The 14,079-nt window shown below is 44.4% G+C and overlaps 1 protein-coding gene across 6 annotated transcripts in view; it reads left to right on the forward strand.

The window, feature by feature from the left end:
* Positions 1 to 14,079, forward strand: part of DPYS (dihydropyrimidinase) — a 73,896-nt gene that overhangs the window by 42,975 nt on the left and 16,842 nt on the right. The window contains exons 8-9 of one of the 6 annotated variants that reach the window (XR_008427487.2): positions 11,740 to 11,835; positions 12,109 to 12,260. The exons of 4 other annotated variants lie outside the window; for them this stretch is intronic. The gene's annotated coding sequence lies outside the window, so the exon portion shown is untranslated. Of the gene's footprint in view, positions 1 to 11,739; positions 11,836 to 12,108; positions 12,261 to 14,079 lie in introns of those variants that run through there. One more of the 6 variants, XR_008427488.1, reaches the window with a different exon arrangement.

Here is a 14,079-nt window from a genome sequence, read left to right on the forward strand (position 1 = left end):
CAGCCCACACTGAGCTCGAGCCCCAACCAGGCCATTAGAGCTGCTGGTTATGCAAGAACCAACCAGCCTCTGGAGAATGGATGCATTTGCTAATGATTTTTGGCTTTGTGATACATAGATGTTTTCATTTTTAAAAATTCTCATTACTTATTAATGGCATGTAGAAATAAGTATGCTTGCAACACCATCTGTAGGCTCACAAATGGACTGCATCGAAGTTACTGAGGGAGATCAGGGGGAAGAAAAGCAGCGCAGCCCTGTTCTTTCCCTTCCAAACCTGTAAAAAGATGGATGATCCCGGGTGAGAAACCTGACACGTGGTGACGGATGGTGAGAGAGAACTGGGAGTGGGAGTCTGTGGAGAAGGTTTGCACATCCGAATGAAAGATTACCTAAGACATTACTAGCCTGTAAAAAGTTCCTGCAAAAATCAGCTGCAGTAGCTCTCCTGCGTCACTGCACAATAAAATCAAGCTGCACTCGTTCACCTTTTTCAGAAGTACAGGGAGTCTGCTGTGTTCCGCGTGACGGCTCATTGAGCCCGTGTATGTCTGTTGCTTGCAACAGAGGTTATGTGTCCTAACACTTCACTGCTTGGGTCAAAGCTTCAAATTTAAGGACACCTTCCTTATCTAAACGTTTCTGTAGAATATCTTGGTACTTAGAGACAAGGGGAAGAAATCAAGAGTATGGTTTTCATGCAGCATCAAGACAGAATCTTGTGATATCATGTGGTCGAGGCAGATGCTGGTCAGATTGGCCAGCTTGTTGAATATCTTATTAGAGAGGATGGCATTTGAGTTACTTGCAAGCCCATAGCAGCAGCAGTAACTCATGTTCTGGCAATTTAAGACTATCCTGTGAGCTTCAGTTCTTCAGTATTCATTAAATAGCACTTAGTTACTATGGCAACTGTCCATTTCCAGTATTTATGAGCTCCAGGATATCTCGCAGAATCTCAGGCACACAAACACACAGCTAACACATTGTTTGCACTGGAACATTTAATGAAGACTTTTAGCTACAGTGTATTCTGCAGAGCAGGCATATTTTACTCACAGTTATTTTCACTTATTTTTTTTAAAACTCTATTATAGCCGGCTTTGACTTTGAATGCACCATTCTCAAGGCACTGTGCCGTCCTTCCTGCTTAATTTCCTTCCTTTTTTCATTGAAGAGAGAGATAAAGGAATGTAACTTTACATTCAGCGAAGAGTAATGGCTCGAAGCTTATGGAGTCCAGAAGGGGCCTTGTGTGGGAAAGAATGCAGGGGAGGAGTGACTAGTTCACCCTCGGGTCATGAGGATTGTGGGATGTGGGGAAACAGAAACAAGGACCAAGGTGTCCTTTGGTAAATGGTGATGATTGTGGCTTATTGTTATAGGTGTATTAGCAGTGACTATTTCTCAGACACTCCTAGGCATTTTCCCTTGAAGTTGCACCTTGTGCTCCTTGTGCCTCCTTGATACACTATAACTTTCCTCCCCCTCAAGAGAAGCATGTGCGCACACCTACTGGCACACACTCACACGCATGCACACAAATGCAACAACTGCTCCTGCTTATAAAAGTCGCTGAGCCCGAAGACTTCGCCTTTAATATCTGTTTCTAAGAGTGTTTACAACTAATTCCTCCCCAGACCCCGAACCCACACACTCCCAGTGCACACTGAACAGAAGGAGGGGTGGCCCACCCGGGCCGCGTACCAGCCGCGTGCTGGAATGGAGAGAATCTGTGCGGTGACTTTTCACCCTGCCATGTTGCCTGCATCCATGGAGACAACATGGCACCAGGTTAAGGTTTCCAGGTTGTGCTTTTGCACAGCTGCAGGGGCACCCATCGCATGGTGGGCACGGTAGATTTACACAGTAATTATGACAATTTTCTGGCAGATGATAGCCCAGTAGCTTGAGGAGTGATGCATGTTCTTTGCTAATCCACCCCAAATCTAGCCCACCAGCTTGGCTGCCAGGCGCAGGAGCAGAACCATGGTGTAAGGAGAAAGCTTTGGGGTTGATTTTCTACTCTGCCCCTTGCTTGCTGGGTGTGAACTTGGGGAGTTTATTTCGTTTTTCAGATTTCAGTTTCTTTATTTGTAGGACAGCGATGATGATGGTATTGATTTCAGAGCATTGTGAAGGATGTTTAAGATAGTGTACACACAATGCTTGGTGCAATAACAGCAATGGAAACAAAATAACTAAAATGCTTGGTACCTAATTAATGTTCAGTAGTGCCTGGTGTGCTGTAAGTGCGCAGTTAGTAGTAGTAGGCGCTTGGTAGGTAGTAGTAGGCGGTCAGTTAGTAGTAGGCGGTCACTGAGTAGTAAGCAGTCAGTAAGTAGTAGTAGGTGGTCAGTAAGTAGTAGGCGGTCAGTTAGTAGTAGGCGGTCAGTTAGTAGTAAGCAGTCAGCAGTAGTAGGTGGTCAGTTAGTAGTAGGCGGTCAGTTAGTAGTAAGCAGTCAGTAAGTAGTAGTACGTGGTCAGTGGCAGTAGGAGGTCAATTTATCAAATAAGTGAGAACTGCTCTCAGCCGAAGTTGTGACTCAAAAGTCCTTGCAATAATGACTTAATTCACACATGAACAATGAGTACTAGAATTGAACTTCACATGAAAGCTCCATCTCTTGTGTTTCTGGCGCCATCCAATTTTTACCAAGAATGGCTAAAGTGGAACAGTTTGGATGGTTTCTTTTGGCTAAGATAATCTGATATAATCAGAACTCTTATGTGGCCCAGGAGCTGACTCCTTTGAAAAAGTATTTGCAGCCCTGGCTGGAGTGGTTCAATGGATTGAGTGCTGGCCTGCAAACTATAGGGTCACTGGTTCAATTCCCAGTCAGGGCATATGCCTGGGTTGCAGGCCAGGTCCCCAGTAGGGGGTGTGCGAGAGGCAACAGAACATTGATGTTTCTCTCCCTCTCTCCCTCCCTTCCCCTCTCTCTAAAAATAAATTAAAAATATTTTTTAAAGAAAAAATATTTGCAGTGAACTGTTACATATTACAACAAACCACCTAAGATTCATTTTGTAGCCTTCGGAAGACATTTGCTTTGAAAAAGTTTTGGACCACGCATGAAAAGAGCTAGCTTTGCTAATTACTATGGGTAAAAATTTAACCACTCTTTATTCCAGGTTGTTTATTTAAACATGTTATTTGGCAACTGAACCTCTTCAGTGAACTAGAAATGATTTCCAGTGACTTCCCCACTAATGGCTGCAATTCTCTTTCAAATTATGGAAGAAAGGCTTCTTAGGAACAGATCACAGTGACCCATTCTATCATTAATCATTTGCCTCTGCCAGAGGAAGCACAGTTTACTTTGAGCATTAGGATTCGGGCAAAAAATAAGCACCAGGGGGAGGTGGTTGTGCAAAAGGCATAGGTTTTCTAACTAAGCACCTGCCAAATTTTTTTTTCCTACCTGACATATATTTTTCTGGTTTTGGCATCTGCCTGTCTTACTTACAGCTGTATTCCTAGATTCCAAAACAGTGCCAGCTACATATAGGAGCTCAATAATTATTTGTTGAGTGAATAAACCAGACATTAATAGTCTTGGGCCAGTAAACAAACGTGCGATTTAATAATTTTGGTTGGGCTTTGTTTATCTGCTTCTAGAACTAGTTCAAGACCCAGATTTTACATTTTTTCCCCTTTGAATTAAAAAGAAAAGAATTCTTGGCACTCCTGCCTCTCCTTCCCCAGAGCAGTGCTTGACAAAGATGCATTTCGGCATCTGTGGTGAGTAGCATCTCCAGACCTGGCCGTGAACGGCGTTTAATCCAGGTTGGATTGTTTTGTGGTCAAATAGCTGTTCATTAGCTGCAGACTCACTCCTAATTATCTTAAAGACATCGGCCCTTGGTTATTGAGGAAACAGAAGACGGGATGAAAATGAATCAAGGGAAATTTAATATCAGGACCTGAAAAGAATCCCAGGGTCCTTATATTCTTAAAGCACAGCAAAGAGCTGTGGCTTCCTGCAAGGCCTTTGGAGAAAACCAGGGAAACGCACCCTTCCCTTCGGAAGAGGATCACAGCGGAAGTCTATTTGGAATAATTCAGGGAAGGACAATCTTTTACAAAGGCCCACACAAAACATAAAAAAACCCTTAATTTAGGCTTTTTTTTTTAAGAGCGTAAGTTCTCAAAGTATGGCCCTTGAACCACCAACACCAGCAAAATCTGGGAATTTATTAGAAATGCAAACTCCCAGGCACTACCCAGACTTGCTGCCTCAGACACCCTGGGGGTGGAGCCCCTGAATCTGGGTTGTAAGAAGCTCTCCGGGGGATTCTGATGCCCACTCAAGTTTATAGTCAAATAAGATTTTGAAACTCATGAAGTCCAGCCAGGTCCCCAAACTGAGTTCTCTGTAACTTTCCTTGATTACTGCTAGTTTCCGGGAACTTACTAGCTAACCAAACTTTTCAGTCCTTTTGGGGATGGCTGCATTTATTAGGGTGTTCTTCCCTTGTTGAATTAAAAAAATACCTTCTTTCAGCTCCTTACAGGTGTGTCCTCTGGAGCTGAACAGAATATATCTATGCTCTCATACGAAAGTCCTTTCATTCATTCATTCATTCATTCCATTCATTTATCTGTTTATTCATTCACTCATATACTCAAACATTTGAACAAGGTATTGGCCCCATTAAGTCATCCCACCGCCAGATAAGCATTCTCAGATCCCTCAACAAATCCTTAGGTCCAGGGTTGGCAGAATCCCAATGTTTCGACCACTCTTCTGTTCTCCCTTCTGTTGACATGCGCTTGTCCGTGTTTCATGAACACGCAAGTCCCAGAACTGGACACAATTCTGCCTCTCGTACCACCGCTGCAGAAACAAGTGAGGCTGGTCAGGTTAATAACTAAATGTAGAACTTAGCATTTCCTTTATTACTTTTTTCTGGGATGCATCTTATGAACTTGCCATTTGTAGGTTAAAAACAGTAAAATGCGGGCAATTGCATGAGGTTCTCAAATCACGCTTGTTCGTTTGATAATTAAAAACTGGCATTGGATAGCCTTTCTGTTGTTTCCGTTACTATGACTAGGTCTACAGGAAATGGCTGCATTTCCACGCGACAACTGTAAAGTGCACTTGGGCAGATAATAATTTACAATCCCCATGATCTTTAAAAGATGCAATATTTAATGTAAACAAAAAGTGCAAAGTATAAAGTATGCTAACACTGTCTGGTAACATCCCTTTTCCCATTTCCTTCTCGCTCCCCGACAGCCAACCTGGATTTGATGTTTGCTACATCCACGCATTCCTGCATTGCTTTCTGTTTGTACTATATGTAGATGTGCTCCTAAGCCACATATATACACACATGTAAAATGTGTGTATTTCAGCTTTGTATGAATTGATTATACTACACGTATATTGTACAACTTTATCAATATTGTGTTTGTGGTACTTATCCACGTGGAAATGTATCAGTTTGTTTCATTTATTTTCATTGCTGTATAGTATGCTATTTTATGAACATGGCATAATTGATTATATATTCTTTTGCTGGTGGACAATTTAGGTTGTTTCCAGGTTTTCACTATTTCAGACACTGTGTTCATCCTTGTATACATGTGTGAATGTTTCTCTAAGATAGCCACCTAGTCCCTGATTTGTTTTCCATGAAAGGGGGTCAGATTGTTCCCAGCAGAGCCCTAGCTGGTGTGGCTCAGTGGATTGAGCTCTGGCCTGAGAACCAAAGGGTCGCCAGTTGGATTCCCAATCAGGGCACATGCCTGGGTTGCAGGTCAGGTCTCCAGTTGGAGGTACATGAGAGGTAACCACTCCATTTGTCTCTGCTACATTTTATCTTGTCCCGTGTTTGTTTAATCCGTCATTAAAAACCATCTCTGGAGCCCTTGTGCCAGAGACCACAGTAGACAATTGAGGACAAGCGTGAATGAGGCATAATGTCGGTCTTCACCCCGCGTGGCAAGGCCAGGGCTGGTGAGACGTGGTGGCTTTTGCTTCTTGCTGCAGTCATTGTTTTTGGAGTGTGAATCTGACATCCCAGTGTAGACCATTAGCTCTCACTGCCAGAGAGAGAGGGATGTGGGGCTGGGGCGTGGGTGGGAGGGGGTGAGGTCAGACAACTTGGACTGAGGACCCCTTCCCATCCCTGAGGTGACACAGCAAATAGTCACCTTTTTTTTTTTTTTTTTTTTTTTAAGATTTTACTTATTTCTTTTTAGAGAAAAGGGAAGGGAGAGAGAGAGAGGGAGAGAAACATTGATTGGTCACCTCTCATAAGCTCCCCAATTGGGAACCAAACCCCCAACCTAGGCATGTGCCCTGACCAGGAATGGAACCGGTGACCCTTGGCCTTGCAGGATGACACCAAAACTGAGCCACAGAGGTCAGGACAAATAGTCACCTTTAGACCTGGGTCTGTACCTATTCTGTTTTCTACCTGCATACCTGGCCCCTGAAATACAGACTCCTGGCACCCACCCCAGACATGTGCACAAACAGACATATTAACCCATGATTTCCTCATTCTATCACATACAAACTGAGAGTAAAGACTGGAGAATACATAGAATATAATCGTATATATGATGAAAGAATACTGAACATATATACAGGGTGGGGCAAATGTAGATTTTCAGTTCATATGGAAAATAATACAATAATTAATAAGTAATAATACAAGAATAAACTTTGCATTCTGCATATTCACAACTGTGACCCTACTTTTGCCCCACCCCGAATATTCCTGGGGAGTGATGAGCTGGAGGTGCTGAGCGAGCTCCCTGCTAATTCAAGGTCAGAGCTTCCTCGCAGTGCTGCAGGGCAGCAGATTGCACGCTCCGTCCTCCGTGACAAGCGTGCACTTGGCCCGTGTGTGGCACGGGTCCCTCCAAACTTGCCAGTGCTCCTGGGAGTTACTTCCCACCACATCCTGCTAGCAGGGGGATTCTTTGGACGCCAGAGGGCAGTTGCCATTTTCTTTTAAAGATTTTGTGTGCCTGCAGAACACTTCCCAGCACCTCCCAGAGGAGGAGTGGCTTGTGCAGACCAGAGAGAGCTTGGGAAGCAGAGTCAGGGTCCATTAGGTTTATTTTGCAGCTGCAGTTGGAGTCACATTAAACCTATTGCCTAATTTCCTTTGTCTAAGTTGATTTCTCTTTGGCCAGAAGGCAAATGGATCAATACTATTTTTTATGCCGACTTTATGTTCACCCTGAAGGAAATTTTCCACCGGTTCACAGTGCCGACCTTCAGTCTTATAACTGGGGCTGCATGCTGTCCGGGCAACGAGGCGCCTCCCCTGATGTGCCTGTGAGGCCTCCCAAGGTGCCCTTTGACAGGGGTCAGGCAGGCTGCCCTCTCAGGGCAGAGCCTGGCATTCATGCTGGGGCTTCGTGCATGTGTTTCTCCATCCACCCTCTGATACGGACAGCTTTGCTTCATTTGTCTCTTTCCTGAGAAGCCCTTTGCTCTACACCTTTCTCTGTATTTGGAATGCTTTCTGCCTCTCCAAAATTTCTTATGGATGCTTTCTTTGCATTTCTGTTGTAGTATTTTCTTCCTCTCTTCCCCAGACCCCGTCCACACCATGATTCTGCCCATTACTTATTGCAGGGGAGGGAAATGTTCATACTTGGCTCCCAGTTCCATTCTCCTACCAGACATTTAAGGAGAGCTAAGTTTCCAGGGCAGAACAATGAGATGGCAATTTAGCCACATGAAAACAATTGGAGTATTTATCTGTGCGGAAGAGTTGCTAAATTCCTCACATGGTGGAGGGGGACAGTATTAATCAGTTGTGTATAAACATATATTTATTGCATGTTTGCTCTGCATAAGAAATGCATCAGAAATAGCATTGCTGAATGCGCAGAGGTCATAAATGTAAGGTGTAACAGCTGCCATCAAAGAGACTTAATTTGGTGAATAGACGAGATACAAACATGGGAAAGAAAGGATAACTCTTAGAAGAACGAAGTAATAGAACTTCAACACATCGCCACAAGAGGAGGGCAGGGTCTCACAGGCTTGACTCTTGACAAACGCGTGGTCCAAATCATCGACCTGAGTGGGGGTCATCGAACTTCACTGAAGACTGGGGTGGGCCTGGGAAGAGACTTTGAAGTAACTGAGTCCTTGGGGGTGGCTCTGGATTAGTAGGAAGGGGGACAGTAAAGCCACTCACATGGAGAAGTCAGGGGTACATTAGGGAAGGTGGGAAAGACACATTCAAGGGACAATCGAGAGACTGGCAGGGCAGAGGGGTCTGGAGACCAGGCAGTCGGAGAGGAGACAAGTCCTGGCCAGACTACCAAGAGCTCTGAGTGGCAGTTTAAGGACAAAGAATTCTCTATTCAACAGTGTGAGCTGTTGAATGTCTTTGAGTGAGGGTTTGAACTGCTCTAAATCCACGCTTCCCAATCTTCCCATAGCACCAGTACAAAATGATCTTATTTGTAGACTCCGTGGCAGTAAAGAGAAAGGAATCTGGGAGACTGGGAGGAGAACGTAGATAAACAACCTGTCCTTCTTTGCCTGAAACTTCCTTAGTTTTAGTAGTGAAAACCTGTGTCCAGACAAATCCTTCGATCTAAACCTACACCAGGCCTGCTTATCACCTGACAGGATACTTCCAGTTATCGGTGACGAGCCTGTGGGCTCTGTCTACACCTGGTCACCCAGGGGTCCAAGGGTCTGTATCTTCTATCCGGGTTCATCAGTTGGGAAGCTGATCAAATAGTATTCAGGCTGATAGTTTGCAGGGTGGGTTGGAGTCAGGGGGGATGGTCAGGAGGCTCGAGGGGATAAGGACTCCAGTAGGTTAATAGCATCAAAAAAATGGATTTAAGAGATTTTTTTCCTTCTGTCAAGAAAAATTCTCCCAGACAACTTGATAAGAAAGAGGACTCAGAATTGACTTTAAAACAACTGTAGTCTTGTTCATCGATAACCCAAGCAGTTATTGAGTGCCTACCAGGTGTGATACATTATACTCAAAGTTGACTGAGAAACAGCTTCCCCTGAAGTAACTTCGGATCTAATTGGGCAGATAAGAAACACTCCTAATAATTAAGATAACTGTAAGATAAGGTGAAAGATCTGGGCGTGTGGTCCACTGGCTAAGGGGCGCGGGATTTGGTGCAGAACTGGGTTCCGGATTCAATCCCCAGCTTACCCATACGAGCTACGTGATCTTGGGCAAGCTACTCACCTTTCCGAGGCTCAGTAAAGAATACAGGTGTGCTCATAATAGTTGGACGGAGATAATACCCTCAATATATAGTAAAACTTTAAGAAACATTAATACCAATATTACCATTATTCCAGATAAATTAAGACAGTATAGATTTACACATTAGGAGGTATCAGAGGTATCAAAGGAAATGGTATCCAACGAAATGACCTTTATAGTGTGGCATCCTAGAGCAAAAAGCTTGGATAGAGAAATCAGCAAGTCCCAGAATTCCAGTTTGTTTCGTCCATCGTAGTTTCCTGTCTGTTTATACAGGGTGTGGCAAAAGTAGGTTTACAGTTGTTCGTATTGGGACGTAATACAGTAATTAATAAGTCATACTAAAAGATAAACTTTGCTTACTCACAACTATAAACCTACTTTTGCCCCACCCCGCACATATCCTGTTCCGCACACCTAGTTTGTGAGTGGCTTGTTAATGGGGCACAACTGTACCTGCAGTTTAAGTAAACGTCCCTGAGGCTTTATATGGAACAGGACGGTGAAGACATTTTTGGATGTCTGACAGCAAGTGACATCGTTTCCAGGGAAGACCCTACATATAATTTCTTTATCTAGGTTTCAGAGTAATAGGTAACTTCTACAGGTTTTACGTTGTTTTGCTCCTTTAAGTCCAAATTTGTGTTTATTTCCACTGGGTGGATGCTAAAAGAGGAATTGCTGTATCAAAGTGTGCACACCCTTTGGGGCTCTCTGCCCCTGTGGGTTCCACCTCTGATGGCTCCTTGCCAGCTCTGGGAACAATCTTTTATTTTCTCTGACTTGTGTTACTTTGGCAGGTAAAAATTGTTACCTTTTAGCTACAAATTGCATATATTTGAGTGCTAGGGAAGTTGAAGATTTTTTCATGTGTATTAGTCATTGTTTTTTTTTCTCTCCTACAGAAAGATCTGATTATGCCTTTTGTCCATTTTTCTTTTGGTAACATAATATTGTTTGTCTCTCTCTTTTTTTTAATCCTCACCAGACATGATGCTCATTGATTTATTTTTTTAATTTTTAGAAAGAGGGGAAGGGAGGGAGAGAGGAAGGGAGAGAGAGGGAGAGAAACATCAATGTGAGAGAGAAGCATCGATTAGCTGCCTCTCGTAGGTGCCCTGACTGGGGACCGAACCCACAACCTAGGTATGTGTCCTGACCAGGAATTGAACTTGCAACCTTCCAGTTTACATGATGCTCTAACCAACTGAGCCACACCACTCAGGGCTGTTTGTCTCTTTATCTAAATGGTCTGTCATATTTTTTGCAAACTCCCCAAGGACTATTTTGAGGAATAATGCAATAGTTACCTGAAACTGCTTTACATAAACTGTAAAGCATTATATATACATATACATATGCATGTTATTATTGAAACATTGACTTTGTTCGTATGTTCCAATCATGTTATAACAAAGAGATCCTTGCAAATTCAGAAATAGGTATGACTGGAGTGTGAGCTTAATCGGGGCAGGGATTTTTGTCTGTTGTATCCAATGCTGCGTCCTCAGTGCTTAGAAGAGTACCTGAATGAATAAGTACGTACTAGGCCCATGGATGAGCAGGGATTTTCTACAATGTTCCATCGAGATGACTTCTTCATTTCATCTGCTTGTTTGCCTCAAGCCAGAAGTGAATCGAGTTGTATGTACCTGGGAGGCCAGAGCTGTGAAATAATGGTCTTAACATCCTGATCTTAGGAATCTTTTTTCCTACAACCTAACTCTCTTTATGGAAACTGTAGCCCTAATTAGTAATGCTACTTCATTTATTTAAGTGACAAAGTGGAGACGAGAGGAGTTTAATGGTGCAAGCACAGCTTTCAGCAATGTGATAAAGGACCCAGGTGGTTTTGTTTGTGATACATCAGTGTTTCGAACTCCTCAATGCACAGCAAACCTCCTGGTCCTTCCGTGCCTCATTGTTATTTCCCGGCGCCTGTGAGAATAAATTGTACACAAGGTATAAAATAAAACATGACACTATGTCTTAAAATTGATTTATTCTTTGGCTGCCTATTTTGGGGGGAAGTTTTCACACAGAAATTTGTTTGTCTAATCCCCTGTAGAGACCTAAATTCAACTACCCGGTACCATCTTCTCTTTTAAAGATTGTCTGTTGTTTTTGTCCCTAATTATGTTTTCCTGTTAAGGTGCTTTAGTGTGTCTGAAGAAGTTGATGTAAAATTTCATATAAATGTGCATTTTCTCCAGACTTGCGTGCTGGATGGACCACTTACAGTGGGAGGCGATGCACAGTGGTTAGCACTTAATGAGTCACGCAGACTGTTGATTATGATCTTAGGTGAGTTACTCAGCTTCTCTGAGCCTCACTGTCTCCATTTAAAATTCCTATAAGATAGATGTTTTTTTAAAAAACTCTGCTTCCATTGCACAGCAAGGAGAATTAAATAAAAATAATACGAAAAGCTTTTACCATAGGGCTCGACAAGGAAACACGCAGTAAGTGCAAGCTGCAAGTGCATCTTATTTACTGTCACCCTGTCCATCACAGACGACCTGGCCGTGGCTGTCAGCCCCGGAGCTGCTGTTAGTCCGTGCAAGAAAAGCCAGTGAGCACGGCACAGGTGACCAGTTCGGATAGCACCAGGTGAGGAGAGATCCCTGCCAGAAACTATCCTGGAAGCAGCCTATCTGGGATATAGACAAGGGTGTGTAGCCACTTGGAGATAGATAGATAGAGATAGAGATAAATATATAGGAACTTATGTATACATACATGTACATACATTTGTGTACATATGTAAATGTACACACATCTGTATATGTGTGTGCACCTTATATATCCATGTGTGTATGTATATACACACACACAGGTATACCTATAGACATACACACATGATTTGATCTTCTCTGATTGCAGGAGCTGGTTAAGCATTGTCTGCAAGGCTTGCTATCTTTGCATCTGATGCTGCAGCTGAAGTCCAGCAGGCAGGCCTTCGAGAAGGGAAGATGGGGGTAAAATGGGAAGAGCAAGGACAAGGCTGAACCATAAGCACGAGCCGGAGCCCCACAGAAATGGGGTGGAACCCATGCTGGTTTTGTCACCTCTGCCCTTGGTGGTGTGGGGTGGGCGTCTGCCTTAGGTCATGGGGCCAAACACATACACCTGGCCCAGGGGTCAGAGCGGCTGAAGGAAGATCAGGGGAAGGCAGAGCAGGTGCGGCCTGGGCTCCTCACACAGGAGATGAGCTGCAGGCAATGTGAGTGGCCAGTGGGTTGCTGCTTCATGTCCACCCTTCGAGCAATATATGCCGTTAGCGATGTGGGGGTCCGTTTTAAGGATGACGACACTGAGGTTCATTTGCCCCAAATCCCACAGCTGGAAAGGATTCAGAGCAGGCCTGGTTGACTCTGGTGTCTAATCTCTTAAACCCTGCAAGATACAGCCTCCCAAAAGGTAAAGGAAGGATGCAAGGGGCACCTACAGCACAGGAGTTAAGACTTGATCTCTGGAGCCAGACCTCCTGGGTTCGTAATCTGGCCTCCCTCCTTTCCTTACTAACAATGTAACCGGGGGCGAGTTAATTTACCTTGGTTTCCTCATCTGCCAAATGGGCATGATTATAATGTCCATAAGCAAAGGTTGCTATGTAGAATCGCAGTGTTAAGATATGTGAATTCTTTGTAACAGTGCCCAGGGCTTTACGCACCCAGTGGCCAATCATCATGCCGGTTTGCTCAAGTCAGCAGGTCCTGCTTCTCTGCGGTGGCAGATGCCTTGTCAGGCCCCTGCTGGGTGTCCCTCCCGTTCCCTGCCTCCATTGTGGATGAGTCCGCCCTGAGGCGAGCGTGGTGGTGCCGCTGAGTCAGTTTCCTCGGCTGCATTTCTGCAGCTTTTCCACATGACCACCTTGGACCCTGAGCCTCATGCAGCTCCAGGCGGACAGAGGTGACGGTGCAGTGACTGTGTTAGCCCCAGCACCGGTGTCCATGACCCGACAGCACGTCTAGAAGCAGATGCCTTTGGGTCTGGTCAAGCTGGAGCTGTGCAACTTTATTGCTAATTGGGACTCTGGCGCTGTGCTTCTGACTCTGCCAGAGCCTCCACAACACTCTATTTTAGGAGGGTCGATGCAACGCTGGAGAGCAGCACCACGGCTGAAATAGATGATTCATTGCCACCGAGTTCTTGCCCAGATGAAAGGAAGATAATTACTATTAAAATTCCAAGTTCTGGTAACCTTTTTAAGGCACGAAGAACATAAGTGCTCTCATTCTGTGGGCAGGGAGTGGCCGCTGAGGGCTGGGTGTGGTGGAAAGAGATTGGAGTGGGGTCAGTCTGCTTGTGTTTTATTTCTGACCCTGCCACTTACTCATTCATTGGGCAGCTCAGTCCCCATTTCCTCATCAGTGAAATGGAGATAATACTATGGGTGCTGAGAAATTAAGTGACTGGAATACAGCAGCTGCTTCCCGGACGGGGACTGCACCTGGAACTGCTGGGCTGGTCGCTGGGGTCCTTCTGCCTCACCTCTTTCTGGTTACCTTTCTTGTCCTCCTTTGCGCTCTTTTTATTATTTCCTTGTCTTTCTTTACCCCTCCACCTTTTCTGTCTCTCTTTCTCTCCAGGTCTTTTCATTGTTTCTCTTTGTGGCTCTCTCCCTTGTGAAGCTTTTAGTCTGTCAATCCTCTCAAGAGCCTCGTTTTTCTCCACCCCTGGGGCATCTACAGCAGCGGTCAGCAAACCCCTTTTGTAAAGGGGCAGGTAAACATTTGGAGCTTTATGGGCCATAAGGCCTCTGTTGCTACTAATCAACTCTGCCACTGTGGTATAAAAGCGGCCATAGATAATACATACATGAATAAACATGGCTGTAAACCTTATTTACAA

The sequence above is a fragment of the Desmodus rotundus genome, chromosome 8 (assembly GCF_022682495.2).
Source record: "Desmodus rotundus isolate HL8 chromosome 8, HLdesRot8A.1, whole genome shotgun sequence".
In the NCBI taxonomy this organism is placed as follows: Eukaryota; Metazoa; Chordata; class Mammalia; order Chiroptera; family Phyllostomidae; genus Desmodus; species Desmodus rotundus.